Source organism: Hakea prostrata, chromosome 7 (assembly GCF_041222555.1).
Source record: "Hakea prostrata isolate BN-2017 chromosome 7, UWA_Hpros_2, whole genome shotgun sequence".
In the NCBI taxonomy this organism is placed as follows: domain Eukaryota; kingdom Viridiplantae; phylum Streptophyta; class Magnoliopsida; order Proteales; family Proteaceae; genus Hakea; species Hakea prostrata.
The window spans coordinates 34,366,091-34,390,069 of record NC_142606.1 but is presented as its reverse complement, the minus strand read 5'-3'; the positions used below and the strand labels follow the sequence as shown (position 1 = coordinate 34,390,069).

Sequence of the window (23,979 nt, the reverse complement as noted above, 5' to 3'; positions counted from 1 at the left end):
AGCTAGATATCCTAGCATATTCAGAGCCAGAGATAATAGAAATTGATGCAGAAATATCTTGGATGGATCCTATTATATAGTATCTTAAAGAGGGTATTCTCCCTGAGGACAGAGAAAAGGCCGAAACTGTGAAAAGAAGAGATGCCAAGTTTGTTCTAAAGAATGAACTGTTATATAAAAGAATAGTTTTTGGGCCACTTTTGAAGTGTTTGGGACCATCTGATGCACAATATGCTCTGGCAGAGGTCCATGAAGGAATCTGTGGAAGTTAACTAGGCGGGAAAGCTTTGGCTTATAAAATTTTAAGGCAAGGATTCTATTGGCCACAAATGCAAACTAAAGCAATTGAATATGTAAGGAGATGTCATCAGTGCCAAATTCATGCTCCAATTCAGAACCAACTAGCGGAGTAGCTGACATCAATTCTCAATCCCATTCCATTTGCAATGTGAGGGATGGATCTACTTGGTCCATTTCCTGTTACGTTTGGAGGGAAAAAATTTGTGGTAGCTGCAATTGATTATTTCACAAAATGGTGGAGGCAGAAGCCTTAGCCACAACTACCACAAATCAAATTGAGATGTTTTTCAGAAACAAGGTCATCTTCAGACATGTTTTGCCAAAAGTCTTACTGACGGATCATGGAACTCAATTTGACAACGAAAGATTCAAGGAATTCTGTGCAGATTATCACATCGAATGCAAAAACTCTTCCGTGGCATATCCTCAATGCAATGGTCAAATCGAGGTAACTAACAGAACTCTCTTACAAGGAATTAAGAGGAGACTGGATGAGGCAAACAGCCTGTGGGTCGATGAGTTACCTCATGTGCTATGGGTGTATAGAACTACAATCAGAACACCAATGGGAGAAACACCCTTTAAGCTGGCATATGGGTCCAAGGTGTTGGCTCCAGTGGAGGTAATGGTTGGATCAGATAGATCAGAGAGGTTTGATTCGGTGACTAACGAGGAAGGATTGAGGGTAAATCTTGAGTTTTTGGATGAAGTTAGGGAGAGAGCTCTATATCGAAATATAGAGTACTAGAGGAGAACGGCGGCGTACTATAATGCTTGTGTCAGACCTAAATCTTTTAAAGTTGGGGATTTTGTCTTGAGGAAGAAATCAGCATCAGATCCGAGGAACTGTGGAAAGCTCTCTGCAAACTGGGAAGGACCATATGTGGTAACAAAAACTGTGAGCAAAAATACATATTGGCTTAAGGATGCTTATGGAAGCTGTTTGAGGCGACCATGGAATGTAATTCACCTCAAGAAATATTATCAATAGAAAGGAAGCAGAATTTTCTGGTATTCTTGAAGAAATTATTCTATCAACCATTATCATCAAAAGATTCTTCTTCAAGTTGCGCAAAAGGTCTTTTTCGTCGAACCAGTTTTCTGATCATTCTTTCCAACGCTGATCCAGGGTCATTCCTTCCGAGGGTGATCTCGACTTCCCGAAGTCAGGCTCTAGTAAGCCAGCCTTCCGAGGCCTGATTATGCTAGTTGATCACGGATCATTCCTTTCCGAGGGTGGTCCTGACTTTTCGTAAGTCAGGCTCAAATATATAGCCTTCCGAGGCCTGATCATGCTTTCCGAAGCTGATCACGGATCATTCCTTCCGAGGGTGGTCCCGACTTTTCGTAAGTCAGGCTCAAGTAGCCAGCCTTCCGAGGCCTGGTCATGCTTTCCGAAGCTGATCACGGATCATTCCTTCGGAGGATGGTCCAGACTTTTCGTAAGTCAGGCTCAAGTAGCTAGCCTTCCGAGGCAGCCTTTCGATCGAGGGTAGAGGAGTTGATAAAGAAAAATTCTCAACTGACAGGTTATATGGAAGATTTTAATCAAAGATGCAAAAACTTTCTTCAACTATTGTCTAAGGACAGAAACATCTGATCAGCCATATTTTCCTTAGGAATACTTCATCAACAACTAATCAAAGATATAGTAGTTGGTTAGAAGTGTGGAATCTGATCAGATGTGCAACAACTCAAGGATGGTTATCATTTTATATCCGTGGTCAACATTGCAAAGGTTCTCTTCAAAATATTATTTTATCAAAGCCACAAGGAGCAAAAGAAAAGAAAGGGAAATTCTATTGATATAAAAGAGATTGACAAAGTCAGAGCCCTTATATTAAAAGGTTAACAAAAAGGTAAGTTAAAAAACAAAGGAAAATGTTTTCTTAAACATCTGGATTTGCAGGTGGGTCGTCATCTTAGTAGCATTTTTATCACCTTGGGGAGGTGAATCATCATCATCATTCTTGTCACTGGAAGAGTAACTGTTGTTAGAACTGGAAGAGTCATCATTGTCATCTTCCGAAAAACTACTTGAATTCGGATGCTTTAAATTCCTAAGTGATACGGGGAAAATATGATCGAACTTGGTTCATTCTTGGTTCGACCCTCGACTCCGGTCGGGATGAAGGGAATTGACTCGCTTCCGAGTGAGCCGGGTCCATGAGGTAGCTTGCTGAGGAAGAAAACTAAATCAGCCACAAGCACGCCCTAATCTGATACTTTTGGAGAAGGTTAATTAACCTAATGATGGCTAGCAGAGTTCGGTGGCTGTCACTCATCGCTATCATACGGATAACCACCAGATAACAGTCGGGGTTATCCTAGGAGTCCTCTACTAGTCAAAACTAGTAGAAGTCTATCACTCAATGGATCTATCTGCTAAGATCCAATGACTATCCGAAGAAGGCTCAAATACATCCAACAAAGAAGATTCGAAGGTACACTCTATATAAGACACTACCTCCCCACAAAGGAGAGGACGGACAAAATCACTCAGATGCTTACTATCTGAACCATATTCTTGTTATTCATTCCTTAGCTCTGTGCTCTAGCAGAGCCGTTTGTGATTAAGTTCATCAATTGACTTAGCCTTTGGAGGTGGACTCCCGACCCAAGTGGTCGGGCCACGTCTGATGCTTTATTTTGCAGGTCATTCTCAAGAGATCTAAGGGCTGAGCAGATTTTGGACGCATCATTTGGCGCCGTCTATGAGAAATGTTTCAGAAAGCTATGGTGACTAGATCAGCGGAAGCAGTAGCTGTTGCGCAGTGAGATGCTGGCGTCCCAATTCATGGAGTAAACAATCCGGATATTCCTCAGGGAAGTCGACCGCTCGAAGTAGATGGTGGTCAAGGAGGTAATAATCCTCTAGATTCACTCCAGCGTCAACTGAAAGTCCAGATGTTGGAGGTAAGTCAGGCACTCCGTGTGCTGACCAGACAAGTGGTGGTACCACAAGAGCCCAATCGTCGTGATGTAGGAAGGTGCGCATCGTAGCGGGATTGGAGACTAATTGATGAACAAAACGTCGGTCAAAACTTCCGTGAAGGCGACCGAGTGCCTAGGAGAACTGAAAATCTTCCTAGGCATGATGATCGGTTCGACGGACCACAAGGGAGTACTACTGATTCGAATACAAGGTTGGTTACAGGAGTGAGAACTCACTCACCAACTGTTAGACGCGTTGTTCATGATGATGATCGTGTTGTTCGTGATAATGATCGTGTTGTTCGAGGTCGTGATCGTGTTGCTGAAGATTGATCGACACATATTGGTCAAGAATTGGCTAATATCAATCAGAAGCTCGAGCAATTGGCGAGAGGGAGGATAACTGATGATATCTATTCAGTTATTCGAATAACTCCATTTTCCGAGCCTATTGCTGGATATCATTTTCCTCACAATTTCCGTTTGCCAACTTTTTCCACATTCGATGGCTCCGGAGATCCCACGGCCCACATCAGTTATTTTCAGCAGACTATGGCAGTTGCAGGGTAATTCGATGAAATTCTTTGCAGGGTCTTTGGTTCATCTTTAACTGGAGCGGCACAGAAATGGTTCTCAAACCTCCCCTCAGGAAGGATCGTGAATTTCGACGAGTTGGCACGCAAATTCATAGGGCGATTTCAGAGTGGAATCCAGGTTAAAAAGATCGAGGAAACCTTGTTTACTATTAGACAAGGGAAGAGTGAATCGATTAGGGAATACCTGAAAAGATTCAACAGGGTTACAATGGAGATAGAAACCTAGATGAGCAAGTAGCTAAAACTACTTTGTTCACTAGCCTTACTAATCGAAGACTCTTGGAGTTATTACTTCAAGACATGCCTACAACTTATGTTGAATTGATACAGAGATGCCAAAAGCAGGCAAATGTCACGGAAATCTTAGACGCCCGCCAGGGGGATAATAAAGCCTCCACGAAAGAGCAGAAGGCTCCTGAAAACAAACAGAAGCAGAGGCAGAATATTAGAGATCGAGTTGGAAAGCCTTATCAGGCATGGCGGCAAAGATCTCCCGACAAAAGTGAGTATACTCCATTAAATATTCCTCGGGCTGATATTTTAAACATTATCAAAAAACGGAATATCTTGAAATGGCCTCCGAAGCTTCCTACTAAACCTAGGGAACAGGATCGAGAAAGGTATTGCCGTTTCCACAAGGATTACGGTCATTATACTAATGATTGTAGACATTTAAAGGCGGATATTGAAAGATTGATATCCTAGGGACATTTGTCCAGTTTTCGTCAGAGAAGGCGAGAGGAACCACGCGATGCAGCAGTAAAAGGGGACCGTTCGGTTAGCCTAGATCAACCGAAGGAGGCTCCTAAATCTAAGAAGGGTAAAGAGGTGATTGATGCTACTCGGTCACCAATCCTTACAATCTTTGGAAGTCCCGAGCCTGAATCACTCCAGAAGTTGAAAGCAAAATCTAAATTTGTTGGAACCGGAGAAGCGCAGAAGCGTAAGAGGCCAAATAGTGAGGGTTCGATCACCTTTGGCAAAGAAGATGAAAGAGGCATTTGTTTGCCTCATGATGATGCCATAGTCATCAAGGTAGAGATTGCACGCCTCGAAGTACACAGGGTGTTAGTTGAAACCGGGTCTGCTGCAGACTTATTATCTTATGCAGCTTATCAAAAACTCAAGGTGGATGAAGACTTGATGGAGCCATCATCCACGTATCTATATGGCTTTGTAGGATCATCTGCAATAGCGGAAGGATCGGTCCAATTGGACCTATCAATTGTAAGCTTCCCCAAAGAAGCTACCGTTCAGGTAAATTTCTTAGTGGTTCGAGAGCTCCCAGCTTACAACGTCATCCTCGGGAGACCATCTTTATCAATGTTAGGTGCTATCGTTTCAATGAAGCACCTCAAAATAAAATTCCCGATTGATATGGGAGTCGATCAAGTTTCATCTGACTAGAAAATTTCTCGGCAATGTTATGTTGCATATCTGAAAGACAAGGAAGGCTCGAGAAAGGTAACGGCGTTACCAATTGAAGTACGAGATGATCGGGATGAAGCAGAAATGCAAAGGCCCGAGCGAGTAGAAAAACTGGAGCAAATACAGTTGTATCCCGGTGATTAAAAAAGAGTTACTTATATCGGGTCTGAGCAGCTGGAAGAATTCAAAGGGGAGTTGAAGTCTTTTCTTCAACAAAATAGTGACGTGTTCGCATGGTCTACAGATGACATGCCAGGAATTGATCGGCATGTTGCAGAGCACAAACTTTGGATAGATCCAAAGGTGAAACCAGTTATCCAAAAAAGGAGAAATTTCTTCATGGAAAAATATAAAGCTGTTCGGGGCGAAGTTGAAAAACTGAAGAGTTCAGGTTTCATCGAACAAATTGAATGCCCAATCTGGTTGGCCAACGTGGTAATGGTCAAAAAGGAAAACGGGAAGTGGAGGATGTGTACAGATTACACAGACCTCAACAAGGCTTGCCCTACAGATTGTTACCCATTACCTAGGATTGATCTGCTGATAGATGCAACTGTAGGGTATGAAACCTTGAGTTTCATGGATGCCTACTTAAGGTATAATCAGATCCTTATGAACGAGGAGGACTAAAAGTTTACGGCTTTCATGACTGATCGTGAAAGTTTTTATTATAAAGTCATGCCGTTCGGCCTGAAGAATGTAGGAGCTACTTATCAGAGGGCCGTCAACAAAATTTTCAAGGACTTGATCGGGAAAAATGTCAAAGCTTACGTTGACGATATGCTAGTAAAGAGCATTGCAAGGACGAAACATATTGAAGATTTAACAGAGGTATTTTCAAGATCGCGAAATGCCGAGGAGTTGAATCCGGAGAAATGTGCCTTCGGAGTTTCGTCAGGCAAATTCTTGGGCTTCATGGTATCACAAAGGGGTATTGAGGCTAATCCAGCCAAAATACAAGCTTTGATTGATATGGAATCCCCCAAAACTATTCGGGATGTGCAGTGCTTGATGGGGAGAGTAGCCGCTTTGAACCATTTCATCTCACAATCTGGTCTCCTACCTTTTTTCAAAGCTCTCAAAGACTTGAGGGGCAGCAAGGAGGCAAAGTGGACTGAGGAATGTCAAGAAGCTTTCGAAGAATTGAAGGAGACATTGGGAAGACCACCGCTATTGTCTCGGCCCAAGAAGGGTTGAAGTCTTGCAGCTATATTTAGCGGCATCCCCTTCGGCGGTCAGCACAATACTCGTTTGGGAAAAGGACAAGAAGCAACGGCCAATTTATTATGTCAGCCACGTACCACTGGATGCGGAAACACTGTATTCTCAGATCGAGAAGCAGGCTCTAACTCTTATGATAGCAGCTAGAAAACTACGACCATATTTTCAGGCTCATTCAATCGAGGTATTTACTACTTTTCCCCTTAGTAAAGTTCTTCGTAAACCTGATTTGTCTGGAAGAATGGTGGCATGGTTGGTTGAACTTAGTGAGTTCCAAGTAAGCTTTAAGCCTCGAACGGCAATCAAAGCTCAAGCACTAGCCAACTTTGTAGTAGAGACTACTGCACCCATGGAAGAAGTTACCGAACCCACTATTCCGACAGTATGGGAGGTATATGTGGATGGTTCGAGTAACAAGGATGGAGTCCGGCAGGATTTATTATTTGGTATGCATTGAGATTTGCATTCGAAGCAAGTAATAACGAGGCGAAGTACGAAGCCCTTATAGCTGGACTTAGATTGTCAAAAGCATTAGCAATAGCAGACATAACTATTTATAGTGACTCTCAGCTAATTGTTAACCAAGTACAAGGGGAATATGGTGTTATGGAACCCCGGTTACAGAAATATCAAGAGATTGTGCAAGTATTGCAGAAAGAGTTCAAGAATCTGAAAGTATGTCAGATTCCAAGAAAAGAAAATACAATGGCAGATGAGCTATCCCGATTAGCCAATGCCAAAGAAAAGAATTTAGACCCTTCGGTCTACATAGAAGAGATAACATTTCCAAGTTATCATGAGAAGGAAATTTCCTATATTGAAGCGGCGCGTTGCTAGATGGATCCAATGGTTGAATATCTGAGAGATGATAAACTACCGGAGGATCCGAAAGAGGTGAGATTAATCAAAGTACGATCAACGCGATTCATTATGCAAAATGGAAGGCTGTACAGAAGATCTTATTCTGGACCCCTCCTGAGATGTTTGGGTCCCGAGGGATCAGAATCAGCCTTGGCTGAGGTACATGAAGGAATTTGTGGTGCTCACATGGGCGGTCGGGCCCTGGCACACAAAATTCTGAGGCTTGGGTTATATTGGCCTAAGCTCCAACAAGCTGCTATGAAATATGTTCGCCGATGTAGCAACTATCAAATCCATGCTACGGTATCTCAACTCCCAGATGAAACCATGACTTCGATTTTAGATCCCATTCCTTTTGCGATGTGGGGAATCGATATCATGGGCAAATTCACCAAGGCGTCAGGCGGAAGAGAATATCTTATAGTAACAATCGATTACTTCACCAAATGGGTCAAGGCTAGCGCCCTGGAAACCATCATTGAAAAAAAGGTGGAGAAAATTCATGCTCGAGTCAATTATATATCGGTTTGGAATGCCAAAAATAATCATTACCGATCATGGCACCCAATTCGACTGTCCACAATTTGAGCAATTTTGTGGAACTTATTTGATTGAGCATCGTATGTCATCAGTGGCATACCCCCAAAGCAATGGTCAAGTAGAGGTTACAAATCGAACACTACTTGAGGGAATAAAGAGAAGACTCGATGCTGATAAAGCCTTGTGGGTCGAAGAATTGCAGAATGTACTATGGGCCTACCGAACTACGGTTCAGACACCTACAGAAGAATCTCCTTTTAAACTGGCCTACGGATCTGAAGCATTGGCACCTGTAGAAGTAATGGCTGGAACACTTTGGGACAGAGAATTCGAAGAAAAAGCGAATGAACAAGGACTGCTTGATAGCCTTGATTTGTTGGATGAGGTTCGTGCAAAAGTAATAGCACAAACTCAACATTATCAACGGAGGATAGCGTCACATTATAATTCCCGAGTAAAAAATCATCGGTACTCAGCAGGAGAATGGTATTGAGAAATACCTTAGCTTCAGATCCACGCCATCAAAGGAAATTGGACCCTTCATGGGAAGGACCATATATGGTTATTAAACCAGTTGGTTCGGGGGCTTACAAGCTGAAGAACATGACAACCTAGAAAGAGTTGGATCGTTTGTGGAATGCCAGGCATCTGAAGAAATATTATCTTTGAAGATTATCATTTTCGTTCATCATGTAACAAATTTCAACTCAATCAATACAATTATCAGTTTTCAACATACTGTCTTTTGATTGGGGGGCATCATACAACACTCAAGAACAGATCCAGTGGAAAAAATCAAAAGGCGTCAGTTTAAAACCTGAGTGAGTTCCTTCTCAGACTTATTGAATTTCTCCGGAGATCTCTAAGTAAAGGCATCAGTTTAAAACCCATGTGGGACCTTCTACGAGGCATCGGTTTAAAACCCGAGTGAGTTCCTTCTCAGACTTATTGAATTTCTCCGGAAATCTTTAAGTTAAGGCATCGGTTTAAAACCCGTGTGGGACCTTCTACAAGGCATCGGTTTAAAACCCGAGTGAGTTCCTTCTCAGACTTATTGAATTTCTCCGGAAATCTCTAAGTAAAGGCATTGGTATAAAACCCGTGTGGGACCTTCTACAAGGCATCATTTTAAAACCCGTGTGGGACCTTCTACAAGGCGTTGGTTTAAAACCCGAGTGAGACCTTCTCAGACTTATTGAATTTCTACGGAAATCTCTAAGTAAAGGCATTGTATTTAACAACTAAGACCTATTGCAACAATGACTCTCAAGTGACTGACAAAGTTCAAAGATGAAGTTAATTCTTTATTTCTTTAAAAGACCAGAAGAGGCCAACCTTTACATCAAGTATACATATGAGACAACAAGTGTTGGGATACAATCTTCGCTCGGTCAAAAAAGATAGTCATCGTCGGTGATCATTAAGAAGTTAAACAAGATCAAAGGAGCTTTGTCAGAGGTAAAACAGAGTCAAGAAGCAGCATAGATTCAAGAAGAAGAAGAAGAACAGAGTCGGGAAAACGTATGTTATCAAAATCCTCTGCAATTCCTTACTCTTTATCCAGCTTGACCGAAAGAAGTCTGATCTTTGATCAAACCTGCATTCAAGGCAAGCTCTTCATAACTGAATCCTTTGAGAGGAGAATATGGAGGAGAATCGTCAAGATAATCCATGATATCCGGATCTAGGGATGGAAGGTCTGTAGCATCCTTGGTCCAGGCGGGAAGAGGAAGTCCCAACTTTGCAAACACTTCAGGATGACAATTGGCGCGGTGGTGAGTCGTGTCAAAATAAGGATTTCTCCTTAATATCGATTCCCATACTTCGTTTTCGCCATCCCGGTATGCCTGCAACTTATAAGCGTTTAGCATATCAACAAAAGGCTTACTGTGCAAATACTTGAAGATGTAAGCTCTGCGAACATCAGTTGGGAGGAACTCGGGCAAAGGGATAACAACTTGCCTTTGGGGTAACGCTTCAGACCCTTTCACCCCTGACTTCCCTGCTTCCCATTCCAGCCGATGGATCTTCTCCCTGGCATCATCCAAATCCGAACGAAGATGTTCGATCACGGAATTCTTTTCTCCTACAACCTCCCAAGCTAGGTTTCCAAGATGAGCAATCTCAGCGTCTTTGGCTTTGGAGTCTTCCCGAAACCTGGAAACTTCATCACTCAGTCTACTGAGTCTAGAGGCTGCTTCCACTTGGTTGTGGAAGTTACCAGTAAGACTCCTGCAACAACTTCAGAGTTAGTCATGAGCAAAAGAAAAGTCTTCAGAACAAAAAGGTAATGAAGAAAAACTTACATCATCAGTGATTTCGAAAACTCACTGTCTGGAATCGTGGAAAGGACTCTACTCTCGGCAAGTATTCGAATAGCAGTGCACCATTCCAGTGCCTTGTCAAAATCTCCTGTCACCAAGTCAGACCTCTTCGATGAACAAGAAGGATGAGCTACATCATGATCATCCGCCAACCTAGGGCGCTTCCTAGTGGCAAAATCCTTCAGCTCCAGAGAAGGAGAGGAGGAGGATGCCAAACAAGCTCTAGAGTTGGAAATAGAAGCAGCATCGGCAGGGACCGCATCTTCCTCAGATGCCAACATAGTTGCCTCAAATGCCCGTAGGGTCTTCTTCAGGGAAGACCAAACGGTCTCTGCAGTAGGGGCATCAGCAGTACAAGCAACGACGGAGGGAGCCACGTCCTCCTTGGAAGACCGAACGGTCTCTTCAGGCAGAGGGAGAGTGGGAGAAACATCAGCAGAAACTGTGGGAATCTGATCTGAAGATTCACCAACAGCAGTCTCCTCACGTTTAGAAGATTTGCCAACGACAATCACCTCAGAAGAAGCAACCTTCGTCGGTATAGGGGCAGTTTTCTTGCAGGAATTTGCCCTAATAAAGTCCAAGTTAATTCTGGGAGGCACTGCAAATACAAAAAAGGCAGTGTCAGTATGAGGATCCAACAACATACAGAAAAGGGAAAACCCTAGATCTCTGTTGGGCATGAACTACTCTGAACTGCCGTCATAAGTAAACCCCAAGTATGAATAATGTGGAGCTTACTCAGGGAGAAGAAGAGATTCGTGACATAAACAGAAAAGAAGACTTACTCGTTCAGATTATAATCGAAGATAGTGTTGGAGCACAAGAGTTCGGATACAGCAAAGGAAGATGGAATGTCATTTTGCAAATCTATCAGACAGAAATAACTTGTAGATAGCTAGATAAAAATGAAGTAACCTTGAGGGGCTTTAATAGCCTCAAAGAGGGATGCGATGGTTGAAAGCCTAAGGCAACCAAGGGACTGGATCGAAGAGATGCTTTGAATTCTTCAAAAAGCAAGATCAACGGTCATGAGAAAACGACGCTTCAAATTCGAAATTCAAAGATGAAACGAAGTTTCCACGTGGAACAATATGCACCTGATATGAGGATACTGCCAACCGTCACACCACCATTAAATAATAGAGTATTTCCAACTCCTTGGGAGGAGTAATGAGTATACGAATGCAGGGAAACGTTTGGACTTCACAATAAATGAAGGAGCAGTTGGGAGTAATCAGAGACTGAACACATCTCTCCCGAACGCATCTTCATGATATCCCGAATGTTATCCCCAATTAAGGTACAAGTTAATCTACGTGATAACTTATATCATTTACGTTTTGTTCCCTGAACAATTTTTAGGATATTAGATGAGGAAATATGAAGGCAATCATTAGAAAAGTTCGAGATAAAGAAGACGATTTCTATTTCATTAAGAACGTGGAGGGCCAACCCTTACAAAAAAGAAAAAATGACTTCCTATGATTCTTCCTCATTGTCAGCCAAGAAGTCTTTATTAGGATCTCTTTCCAAAGCAGGCTGTTGAGGTTCTTCGGGAAGGGGCGGTGAATCAGCAAGATACTCCTCAGTATTCGGGTCTGCTAGAATAGGATCCTCCTCTTCCAAAACCCAGTCGGGGAATTCCAACTTAAGCTTCCTGAAGATTTCCTTGTGACACACCTCTCGAAAGGGAGTTGTGTTGAAGGAAGGGTTAGATTCAAGGATCTTTTCCCAGACGTCATTCCCCCCCCCCCCCCCCCAAAAAAAAAAAACCCCCCCCCCCCCCCAAACAAAAACGGGAGTTTAATAAAAACCACCCCCCCCCCCCCCCCCCCAACCCCTTTATAAATTTTTGTTTTTTTTAGCACCCCCGAAAACCCTATGAAATAGAGTTAAGATTTATAACTTTTATACTTGAGATGGCTTGATTTAGGAGTATTTTGTCTTTGTTTTAGTGATAGTATTCATTAGGTGTTGTCTTATTTAGTCTCAACATGTTGCATTTTGTTTAGTTCATTTTTGTCACATTGCATGAATTTCCCTTCTTTTTATGGATGAATTTGACTGTTTCTCTTTCTCTTGAACATGTAGGTGAAGATTCATAATAGAAGAACATGTCCTCTAACTTTGTTGTAGAGTTGTTGCTGCATTGCTACAACAACGGAGCAGAATATTCTCAGATCCAATTCAAATGGAATTGACCAAAAAGGGCTAACTTAAGTGGACTAAATTCTTGTAAATACATGATGGTTTTCAGCCCTTGATCTCAGGAGGAAGGTTCTAATCCTATGGCCAGAATCTAACCTAATGATTGAAGACATTTATGGAAGAAAGAGAAGAGAGGCAAGGAGGACAAAGGAGAGATTGGACCAAGGGGGAATAGAGACTCGGCTGAGAGGAAGGAGGTAGAGAACGAATGCTTGGAGCTCTTGTGGAAGCAAGGAGCTGCTGGAGTTGCTGATTTGCTGAAGAAGAAAGCTGGAGCTCATGTGGAAGCATTGAAGCCTTAGTTTATTCTTTACTTTTTTTCTTGTTTTTTATAACTCTATCTTCTTACTTTCTAGTCTCATGTCAACTATACTTGGTTTTATGCATTTCAATTCTGTTATGGGCTAAATCTTAGCTGTGTTGGGATGATAGTAGTACCTAAACCTGAATTTTGATATGTAACTAATCATGTGTTCTTTAGTTTTATTGCAATCCCCTTTATTGTTAATGAATTCAGCATGTTATATTGACTAATTTCAGTTCTTGAATGATATTTCTTGAATGAATGTTATGATTTCATTAATTGGAAAATTAATGAAGTCCAGGTGTTTGTTGAATTGTGTGAGTTAGCATCATCTTTAATTAGGTTGTGTTAATTAGTAGGTTGGGTAGGAATACCCAATTACCTCACATTACCATTGATTGGATTGGGTTTAAATTGCATTCTTAATTCAATTCTTCATAGGAATATGCAGATGTTGATTTAGGAGGCTAGCTTATGTGTATTGAAAAATACCATATTGCCATTCATTCCAAGTTCTTGATTTATCTTGGGGTTGTAGTATTGCTTTAGTATTTGTGTTATAAAATTCAGGGGAAGGGAAACTTGATTCCTAACACACTTGTCACTCATTAAGTTTCTTCCATTGCTTAATCTACATTTTAGTTCCTTAGTTTTCCTTATTTGTCATTTGGTTATTTAGTTAGTCAATCACCAATCAACCTTGTTAATTTCATTTAAATCAATTCTACTTTTACATTGAAAGTTAAGGATATAATTCTCCGTGGGATCGATTTTGTACTTATCATTTATTACTTGATTGCGATACGTATACTTGCGTAATATCTTGAGATACAAGCAACAAGTTTTTGGCGCCGTTGCCGAGGAATTTTGTCTTTGATAATTAGTGTAGAAGTAAGTTTTTGTTTTATCTATTGAAATTTCTTTACTTTGATATTAGTTTCCTTTTATTCTCAGGTGCTTTTACCCTTGTATGAACACGCTGCCTGATCAAGAGTTGGCACCCTTTGACATTGAAATAGAAAGGACATTTCGAGCTAGAAGAAGGGAGCAACGAGGCCTAGCAGCAGTTCCAACAATGGCTGAAGCAGTGAGAAATGGATTGAATAATAATGAGAATAATATGGCAGCTGAGGGTGATGATAGAGATAGAGCCATCAGAGCATATGCTGTCCCCATGTTGCATGAGCTGAATCCAAGCATAGTACGGCCAGATATTCAAGCCTTACATTTTGAACTTAAGCCGGTGATGTTCCAAATGCTTCAAACTGTGGGACAATTCAGTGGGCTTCCAACAGAAGATCCTCATCTCCATCTTAGACTCTTCATGGAAGTAAGTGACTCTTTCAAGATACCTGGAGCAACTGAAGAGGCTTTGAGATTGAAGCTATTCCCTTATTCATTGCGGGATAGAGCAAGAGCGTGGTTGAACTCCTTACCTCCCCAATCAGTAGCTACATGGAATGACTTGGTAGAGAAGTTCTTGATGAAGTACTTTCCTCCAACAAAGAATGCCAAGCTCAGAAATGACATAACTGGTTTTCAACAGTTGGATAGTGAGTCTTTATATGAGGCATGGGAGAGGTTTAAGGAGCTCTTGCATAAATGTCCTCATCATGGCATTCCTCATTGGATTCAGATGGAGACTTTCTACAATGGTTTAAGTGGACAAACTCGATCCATAGTGGATGCATCAGCCAATGGGGCTATATTGGCAAAGTCTTACAATGAGGCTTATGAAATTTTGGAAAGGATGGCCAACAACAACTACCAATGGCCAGCTGAAAGAGTCTGCTGCAAGTAAGAGGGTGGCTGGAATTTATGAGTTGGATGCAAGGTGATAGCCTTAATCGCACAAGTTTCATCCCTCACTAGTGTGCTAAAATCAGAACTTGGCTTGGCTGCAATCGTACAACCACAACAAAATCCAGCAGTCTCTTGTACATATTGTGGTGGGGAGCATGTCTTTGATAGTTGTCCATCTAACCCAGAATCAGCCTACTATGTTGGTAATTTCAGCAAAGCTAATAACCCATATTCCAACACTTATAATCCTGGTTGGAGGCAGCACCCTAACTTCTCTTGGAATGGTCAAGGACAGAATGTAGGCCCATCATCTATCCCAACTAGACCTTATCAGCTTCCAAGTGCTCAACAGCAAGTGAAGATTCAGCCTATAGAACCTTCTTCATCAATTGAGCTCCTATTGAAAGAATACATGGCAAAGAATGATGCAATTATTCAGAGCCAAGCAGCTTCATTGAGAAATTTGGAGAATCAAGTTGGGCAGCTAGCTAATGCTTTAAGCAACAGACCTCAAGGATCACTGCCAAGTGATACTGAAAATCCTAGGCGTGAAGGCAAAGAGCATTGCAAGGTTATTTCATTACGGAGTGGGAAACATCTAGAGCCACCTCATGTTAAGTCCAGTCAACTGAAGGAGCCTATTCCTGTCCAAGAAGAAAGGGAAAAGGAAGATCCAATGGCTGTTCAAAAGGACCAATCTGATTTTGAAAACCAAAGTGTTGAACCACCAGCTACAGCTCCATTGCAACAGGGTTCTCCAGAAAAAGTGCCTTATAAACCACCCCCTTTCCTCAAAGATTTCAAAGGCAGCAACAAAACCATCAGTTCAAGAAATTCTTGGATGTTTTGAAGGAGCTCCACATCAATATACCATTGGTAGAAGCACTTGAACAAATGCCAAATTATGTGAAATTCATGAAAGACATCCTTTCTAAAAAAAGAAGAGTTTGGAGAGTTTGAAACAAAGAGCCATGACACAAGAGAGTAGTGCCTTCTTGCTTGAACAAGCTTCCTCAAAAATTAAAGGATCCTGGGAGTTTCACCATTCCTTGTGCTATTGGAGAAAATTATATTGGGAGAGCCCTTTGTGACCTTGGAGCTAGCATTAACCTTATGCCAATGTCAATCTTCAAGAAGCTTGGTGTGGGAGAAGCAAGGCCAACTACAGTAACACTTCAGCTGGGCCGATAGATCCTTAGCTCATCCCGAAGGAAAAATTGAAGATGTCTTGGTAAGAGTTGATAAGTTCATCTTCCCCGCTGATTTCATTGTTCTTGATTTTGAAGCTGATAGAGATGTGCCCATCATTCTTGGAAGACCCTTCTTGGCCACTGGAAAGACTTTGATTGATGTGCATAAAGGAGAATTAACTATGAGGGTAAATGGAGAGCAAGTCACTTTCAATGTTCTCCAGGCAATGAAATCTCCAGATGAGATAGAGCAATGCTCAATGGTAGATATCATTGAGGAGCTGGTTTTAGAAGAAGTTGAGACAAAGGGTAGTACAGATCCATTAGAGCTTTCATTAACATCTGAAATTTCACAAGTGGGTGATGAAGCAGGTAGCTACATTAAATGGTTAGATGCAAGACCAACTGAGACATTAAGAAAGAGTGGATTTGATCCTCTTGTATTATCTGAGCATGCAACTCAATCTCCTAAGCCATCAATTGAAGAGCCTCCTGTGTTAGAATTGAAGCCTCTTCCAGGACACCTTAGGTATGCCTATTTGGGTGAAGGAAAGACACTTCCAGCTATCATTTCAGCAAGTGCTAACAGCAGAGCAAGAAGATATGTTAATTAAAGTGCTGAAGAAATACAACAAAGCATTAGGATGGACCATATCGGACATCAAGGGAATCAGCCCATCAATTTGCATGCACAAAATTCTGCTGGAAGACTGCTGTAATAATTCTGTGGAGCATCAAAGGAGGCTGAATCCAATTATGAAGGAAGTGGTCAAAAAGGAAATCATTAAATGGTTAGATGCTGGGGTGGTGTATCCAATTTCAGACAGGAAGTGGGTGAGTCCAGTACAATGTGTCCCCAAGAAAGGAGGAATGACAGTTGTGGAGAATGATAATAAGGAGTTGATACCTACAAGGATAGTGAGTGGGTGGAGAATATGTATGGACTATAGGAAGCTCAACAAGGCTACAAGGAAAGATCATTTCCCTCTACCCTTCATTGATCAAATGCTTGATAGATTGGCTGGAAAAGAGTATTATTGCTTCTTAGATGGATACTCAGGGTACAATCAAATAGCCATTGCTCCCCGAAGATCAACATAAGACCACTTTCACTTGCCCATATGGTACCTTTGCCTTTAGAAGAATGCCTTTTGGTCTTTGTAATGCCCCAGCCACTTTCCAAAGATGTATGATGGCCATTTTCACTGATATGGTGGAACAATTTGTAGAGGTGTTTATGGATGATTTTTCAGTTTTTGGAGAAACTTATGATGAATGTCTCACTCACTTGGCAAAAGTTCTACAGAGATGTGAAGAAACCAATTTAGTCCTCAACTGGGAAAAATGCCATTTTATGGTTAGAGAAGGGATTGTTCTTGGACACAAGGTTTCCAAACAGGGTCTAGAAGTGGATAAAGCCAAGGTTGCCATTATAGAAAAATTACCACCACCATCAAGTGTGAAAGGGATTAGAAGCTTTCTTGGACATGCTGGGTTTTATAGAAGGTTCATAAAAGATTTTTCACAAATATCTAAACCATTGTGTAGCCTCGCTTGAAAAAGAAAGCCGGTTCAGCTTTAGTGAAGCATGTATGACAAAGATTTTTAGAGTTGAAGAAGAAGCTAATCTCTACACCCATCATTGTGGCACCGGATTGGTCTATTCCCTTTGAGGTCATGTGTGATGCTAGTGATTGGGCTGTAGGAGCAGCTTTGGGACAGCGTAAGAATAAGGTATTCCATTCAATCTATTATGCTAGTCGGACCCTATCAGAGCACAACCGAATTACACTCGTCACCGAAAAAGAGCTCTTGGCAGCTTGTGTTTGCATTTGACAAATTTAGAGCTTATCTAGTGGGGGCAAAGGTCATTGTGTTCACAGATCATTCAGCCATCAAATATTTGATACACAAGAAGGATGCTAAACCAAGGCCGATTAGATGGATCTTATTGCTTCAAGAGTTCAATTTGGAGATAAAAGATAGGAAGGGGACCGAGAATCAAGTGGCTGACCATCCTGTCTAGGTTGGAAAATCCAAACCAAGCAGCTGAATTTGAAATTAAAGAAGTCTTCCCCGATGAACAACTCTTTGTTGTTTCCCTCTCAACACCTTGGTATGCCGATTTTGCTAATTATTTAGCCAATGGACTTCTACCCCCTATGATGCCCACTCAACAAAGGAAGAAATTTTTACATGAGGTTAAAAGGTATTTCTGGGATGAACCATTCTTATTCAAGCTATGTGCAGATCAAATATTGAGGCGTTGTATCCCCGAGGTAGAAGTAGAGGATGTGTTGAGGCAATGCCATGACTCCCCATATGGTGGACATTATCAAGGAGATAGGACAGCAGCAAAGGTCTTGCAATCGGGGTTTTATTGGCCAAGTATGTTCAAGGATGCCTATCAATTCATTCAAAAATGTGATAGATGTCAAAGAGTGGGAAACATCTCAAAAAGGAATGAAATGCCCTTAACCAATATCTTGGAAGTAGAATTGTTTGATGTTTGGGGAATTGATTTCATGGGGCCTTTTATTCCTTCATATGGCAATCTTTACATTTTAGTAGCAATGGACTATGTATCCAAGTGGGTGGAGGCTGCTGCTTGTTCAACTAATGATGCAAAGGTGGTTATTGACTTCATGAGAAAGAATATCTTCACTAGATTTGGTACTCCAAGAGCCATAATCAGTGATGAAGGTTCACATTTTTGCAACAAATATCTTGGAGCTCTATTGTCTAAATATGGAGTTCGTCACAAAGTTGCCTCAAGCTATCACCCCCAAACAAATGGACAAGCTGAAGTTTCTAATAGACAAATCAAGTTGATTTTGGAGAAAACAGTATGCCCAACAAGGAAGGATTGGTCCATAAGGTTAGATGACTCCCTTTGGGCCTACCGGATCGCCTACAAAACACCTTTTGGAATGTCACCATATCAACTTGTGTTTGGAAAGGCTTGCCATCTACCATTGGAACTAGAGCATAAGGCATACTGGGCAATTAAGAAATTCAATTTTGACTCTACTTTGGCTGGTGAGAAGAGAATGCTACAACTCCATCAACTTGATGAATTCAGGCTCCAAGCATATGAGAATGCCAAACTCTACAAGGAGAAAGTGAAGAAATGGCATGACAAGAAAATCTTGCAGAGGGTATTTGAACCAGGTCAGCAAGTTCTCATTGCTCAACTCCGCACTCAAATTATTTCCGGAAAGCTGAAATCAAGATGGTCGGGTCCTTTTACAATAATGACAAGATTTCCACATGGAGCAGTGGAGTTGCAAGAGGGCATCTCTAACAGGAAATTTCTAGTCAATGGGCAGAGAATCAAGCATTATTGGGGAGCACCATTGGAGCGGGACAAATCTTCAATCAACCTTCAAGAGGCTTAAAAAGAAGGGAGGTCACTTAGATTTCATTATTTTTAGTTTAATTGTGTGCTATTAGTTCATTAGGTGTTGAATAAAAAAAAAAAAAAAAAAAAAAAAAAAAAATGAATGATAGATAATTTGCTAACATGTATATTTTGATGTGCAGGGAGTGTGGGGAACAAAAAGAGAGTGATTGGGTGTTTTGCCAAACTTATCATTAAATCAAACTCTGAACAACAGCATGTTTCAATATCCAGCAAATTTCACTATCTTTGTTGTAGCGATGTGGCCACAATGCTACTACAAAGTTTTGATCCTCACCTACGGGTCTTACATGTTCTGTTAACACATTACATTCTCTCGTTGAAAATTACATTCGTGTTCGTTGCTATAGCAAAGCCGCAACAAAGCTACAACAACGATTAAACCACTCACCCGACCCGGTTTCATCTCAAACCCAACCAACCCATCAAAAATACACTTCAAACTTCTATTAGACCATGCTGAACCCATACTGATTCGAACCAATTTCATTTTTTTAAACCCTTCTAAACCAATACCAACCCAAACCCATAAAACCTCTCATTTCAAACCAAAATCCAACGAAACACTCAGCTCACTTCGTCGACTCTCACGGCTCCATCGTCTCCTCCACTGCAACTCATCCTCCTCTTCTCTTCCATTTTCTGTTTTTCAAAGACTTTCACACCTCCATTTACCTACATTCACCCACCAAAGCAATCTTCTTCTTCACCGATAGCCCATCTTTCACAAAAACCCTAACTTTTTCCCCCCATTCCATCCTCGAATCACTTCTCAGAGGACTACCGGTGCCGTACTGGGTTTCGGGCATGTTTTTGTGGTATTTCGACCTTCCATCTTCCCTACACCACATCAGCTAAGTGTTCTCCCCATTTCTTTTCTTTCATTCTATATTTTTGAACTTTCCGATTTGTCGTGTTTTTGTTGAATGTTCAATTTGTGGTTTGTGGGTTATGTGTTTGTTCTTATGCTGTTTTAGTGTATGTTTTCGTTAGGGTATATACAACTTTTCTTATTTGTTTAGGTGTTATTTTGGAGCTACAATCACTTGCACACACCAATACAACATTTCTAGGTCATCGTTACCCTATGCTCATATCCTCTGTTTTTGTGCTTGCCATTTGCACCTAAAACAACATAGAATTTGTTTGTTAGTGTTTGTTTTTGTTTGCTTAGTTATAGTTCATTGTTTGTTAATTGTTTGTTCTTGTTTTCTACTTTTATGGTGTCTCTGTTTTTGTTAGATAAGGTATGTTTTAGTGTTTGTTTGATTAGTTATTTTTATTTTTTTTATTTTCTACAATTTGTTTGATTAGTTGTTGTAGTGTTTTTGTTAGCTAAGGTCTGTTTTAGTGTTTGTTTGACTTCAATATTGGTTGTTAGGGGCCAACCTTGTGCACTCCATTCGAAATGGCCCCTAAGAAGAAGAGCGAGAAACAGACCCTAGTTCTAGTGCTTCAATGAGTCCCTCTTATTTTGCCTCTCCTATAGCTGAGAACCGCTTCACATCCATCTCCACCAAGAACTTTCTTCCGGAGAAGGGGTTCAAATTAAAACCCAATGAAGCACAAGCCTTTCCATTCATCCCATCCATTATAGCTAGGCATCATTGGGAACAATTTTGCACCCATCCCGGTGCCTACATCCCTTCCCTAGTCTACGAATTTTATGCCAATCTCACCGCCCCCATCTCAGGATCAAGTCTATGTTAGGGGGATGCACATACCTATAGATGGACCATCCATTAATGCCTATTATGCATTGGACAATGTGGAGGATGAGCACAATGCCTATCTTGCTTCAAGCAGATCCAACCGCCATGCATAACATTATCCAGACTTTATGTTCTCATGGCACGGAGTGGTCCTCATCCACCCAAGGTGCATTAACTATTGCCCGCCACACCTTGCAACCGGCAGCCAAAATTTGGTACCATTTTTTACAGACCCACTTGATGCCCTCCACGCATAGTCGGGATCGCTTCAGTGGATAGAGCTTTGCTCCTCCACTCTATTTTGGAAGGGCGTCGGGTTAATGTGGGTCATCGCATTCATGAGGCCATTTGTGCTTGTGCCGCTAGGGCAGGGTGGTAGTTTAGCTTTTCCCCGTTTAATTACCGCTTTATGTTTGGCTAACCATGTTGATGTGCAGGCTTCGATGTCCATACACTCAACAAAGGTGCCATTACACACTTCAAGATCACTCGCATGCTTACACCTAGTTCAGCTCCCCTTCCAAAGGCACCACCTCCTCCCGCTCGCATCAACCATTCCTCCCACTTCTTCTACCTCTGGTGCTCCATCCTCTAGTTACACTCAATTGGAACAGCGCCTCACTCAAGTAGAAGCCACCCAATTTCAAATGATGTTGGAACATCAAATCTCTCGTGACCTCTTCCTTGGTTATATGCGTTATGTGGCTGCCCGTGATCGCGCCCTTGAGTCTAACTTAAGGATGAATAGCAACCGGTTCCAATCTTTTCCAGCTTTTCCCAACTACCTCTTCGCTAATCCTTGGGGCCAAGATGGGAACTACATTCCTAATATAGATGAGGAGGATGAAGTCTGGTCAGCTGCAGCTGCCGCCGATGATGAGTTCCATTCATTCGATGATGATGATGAGGCCTAGCTTGTTCAGGGAAGTTCTGTTTCTCTCTCTTCTTTTACTGTGTTTTCCTTTTATTACCTTACTTTTTTTTTCCTTTCTTTCGCTGTGAGGACACTGCTCATCTTTAGTTTGGGGGTAAGTTTTGCAATGTTCCAATAATTGCATATGTTATCTTCATGATATGGATGTCCCCAGTTAACGCTTTAATTTTCTTCAGTTTTTTTTTTTTTTTTGTGACTGTATAGTTTAAAGTTGGTATCCAGTTTTAGAGTAGCTGTTTTGGGTAGATGTTTTGTGTAGTTAATCTGGCTTTTCATGAAATTTGGATGGTTGTTAAGTAATGTGAATGTCAGTGCCTCTTACTCCGGTTTTGTTGGAAATCTTAGCACAATTTTGCTATAATGATCTGATGTCTGCATTTACTCATGTTTGTGATGCCATATTATTGATGCACCAAGTGATGTTTCAAGCTCTAGAGAACCTGGGGAAAGCTGGATCAATGTGAGAGTTTTTAGGATTTTAGAATTGGTTAAATGAGAACCTCAAGACTTACACATTAGGGATCCCCATTTGGTTGTTTCCAAGAACTTTGTGCATTGTGAATATTGATTGAGGTTTGACCCCTTCCCTTCCCTAAAAGAATAATGCTCCGCTGATTTGGGTTGCCTAGTAACCAGGAATATGCATGTAACCCATGTGTATTTTTGACGTCAACAGTGGCCCGAAATATGAGCATTAAAAAAAAAAAAAAAAAAAAAAAAAAAAAAAAAAAAAAAAAAAGAAAGAAAAAGAGAATAATGTTCCGTTGTTTTGGGCAACCTAGTAACCAGGAATATGCATGTAACCCATGTGTATTTTTGACGTCAACAAAGGGGCCGAAATATGAGCATGCAAGGCACTCTTGTTTGTGATCTTGTTGAGTAACCGGGTATCTTCATCACAAATGAGCGATATTCGCGTAAAAAGGCAAGATGACAACATAAAAAAAAAAAAAAAAAAAAAAAAAAAAAAGTTCATAAATAATAAGTTTGGGGGTCAAATGCTCAAAAGAGTATGAAACAAGTTCTTGGGGTTGTAAAAAGATATGGATTCCTAATTAGTGGAGAGGTAATCATTTGGTCAACATATTAGATCAATGAACTAAACTTGATGACCATGATTCAGCTATACTAGGGTGATCTGGGGCAAGATCCTTAACTTTCACACACACACTTGAGAGCATCCCGATGAGTAAAGTATGACATCTAAGTGTTATTGGCCAGATGTGTTGGATCTGAAAATTTAGAAAAAGATTGAGAGGCAACTTCTGTCTAACACTCATCCTATTGCATGCTTAAGCCAAAGTTATTTGCTTTTCTTTTCTTTTGATTTCCTCATGCTTTCATTAGTAGTTAGTTGTTGTTTTCATTTGTCTTTATTGCTCGAGGTCAAGCAATGTCTTAAGTTTGGGGGTGTGATAACTCTATGAAATAGAGTTAAGATTTATAACTTTTATACTTGAGATGGCTTGATTTAGGAGTATTTTGTCTTTGTTTTAGTGATAGTATTCATTAGGTGTTGTCTTATTTAGTCTCAACATGTTGCATTTTGTTAGTTCATTTTTGTCACATTGCATGAATTTCCCTTCTTCTTATGGATGAATTTGACTGTTTCTCTTTCTCTTGAACATGTAGGTGAAGATTCATAATAGAAGAACATGTCCTCTAACTTTGTTGTAGAGTTGTTGCTGCATTGCTACAACAACGGAGCAGAATATTCTCAGATCCAATTCAAATGGAATTGACCAAAAAGGGCTAACTTAAGTGGACTAAATTCTTGTAAATACATGATGGTTTTCAGCCCTTGATCTCAGGAGGAAGGTTCTAATCCTATGGCCAGAATCTAACCTAATGATTGAAGACATTTATGGAAGAAAGAGAAGAGAGGCAAGGAGGACAAGAGGAGAGATTCGACCAAGGTGGGAATAGAGACTCGGCTGAGAGGAAGGAGGTAGAGAATCGAATGCTCGGAGCTCTTGTGGAAGCAAGGAGCTGCTGGAGTTGCTGATTTGTCAAGAAGAAAGTCGGAGCTCATGTGGAAGCATTGAAGCCTTAGTTTTCTCTTGAGCCTTAGTTTATTCTTGTTTTTTATAACTCTATCTTCTTATTTTCTAGTCTCATGTCAACTATACTTGGTTTTATGCATTTGAATTCTGTTATGGGCTAAATCTTAGCTGTGTTGGGATGATAGTAGTACCTAAAC

General features: G+C 41.0%; 1 non-coding gene across 1 annotated transcript; it reads right to left on the bottom strand.

The window, feature by feature from the left end:
* Nucleotides 1–14,232: 14,232 nt before the first annotated feature.
* On the bottom strand, nucleotides 14,233–14,339 carry LOC149010945 (small nucleolar RNA R71). The gene has a single exon (XR_016174835.1). It is a non-coding gene; the product is annotated as a small nucleolar RNA R71 (small nucleolar RNA).
* Between the last annotated feature and the right edge of the window lie 9,640 nt (nucleotides 14,340–23,979).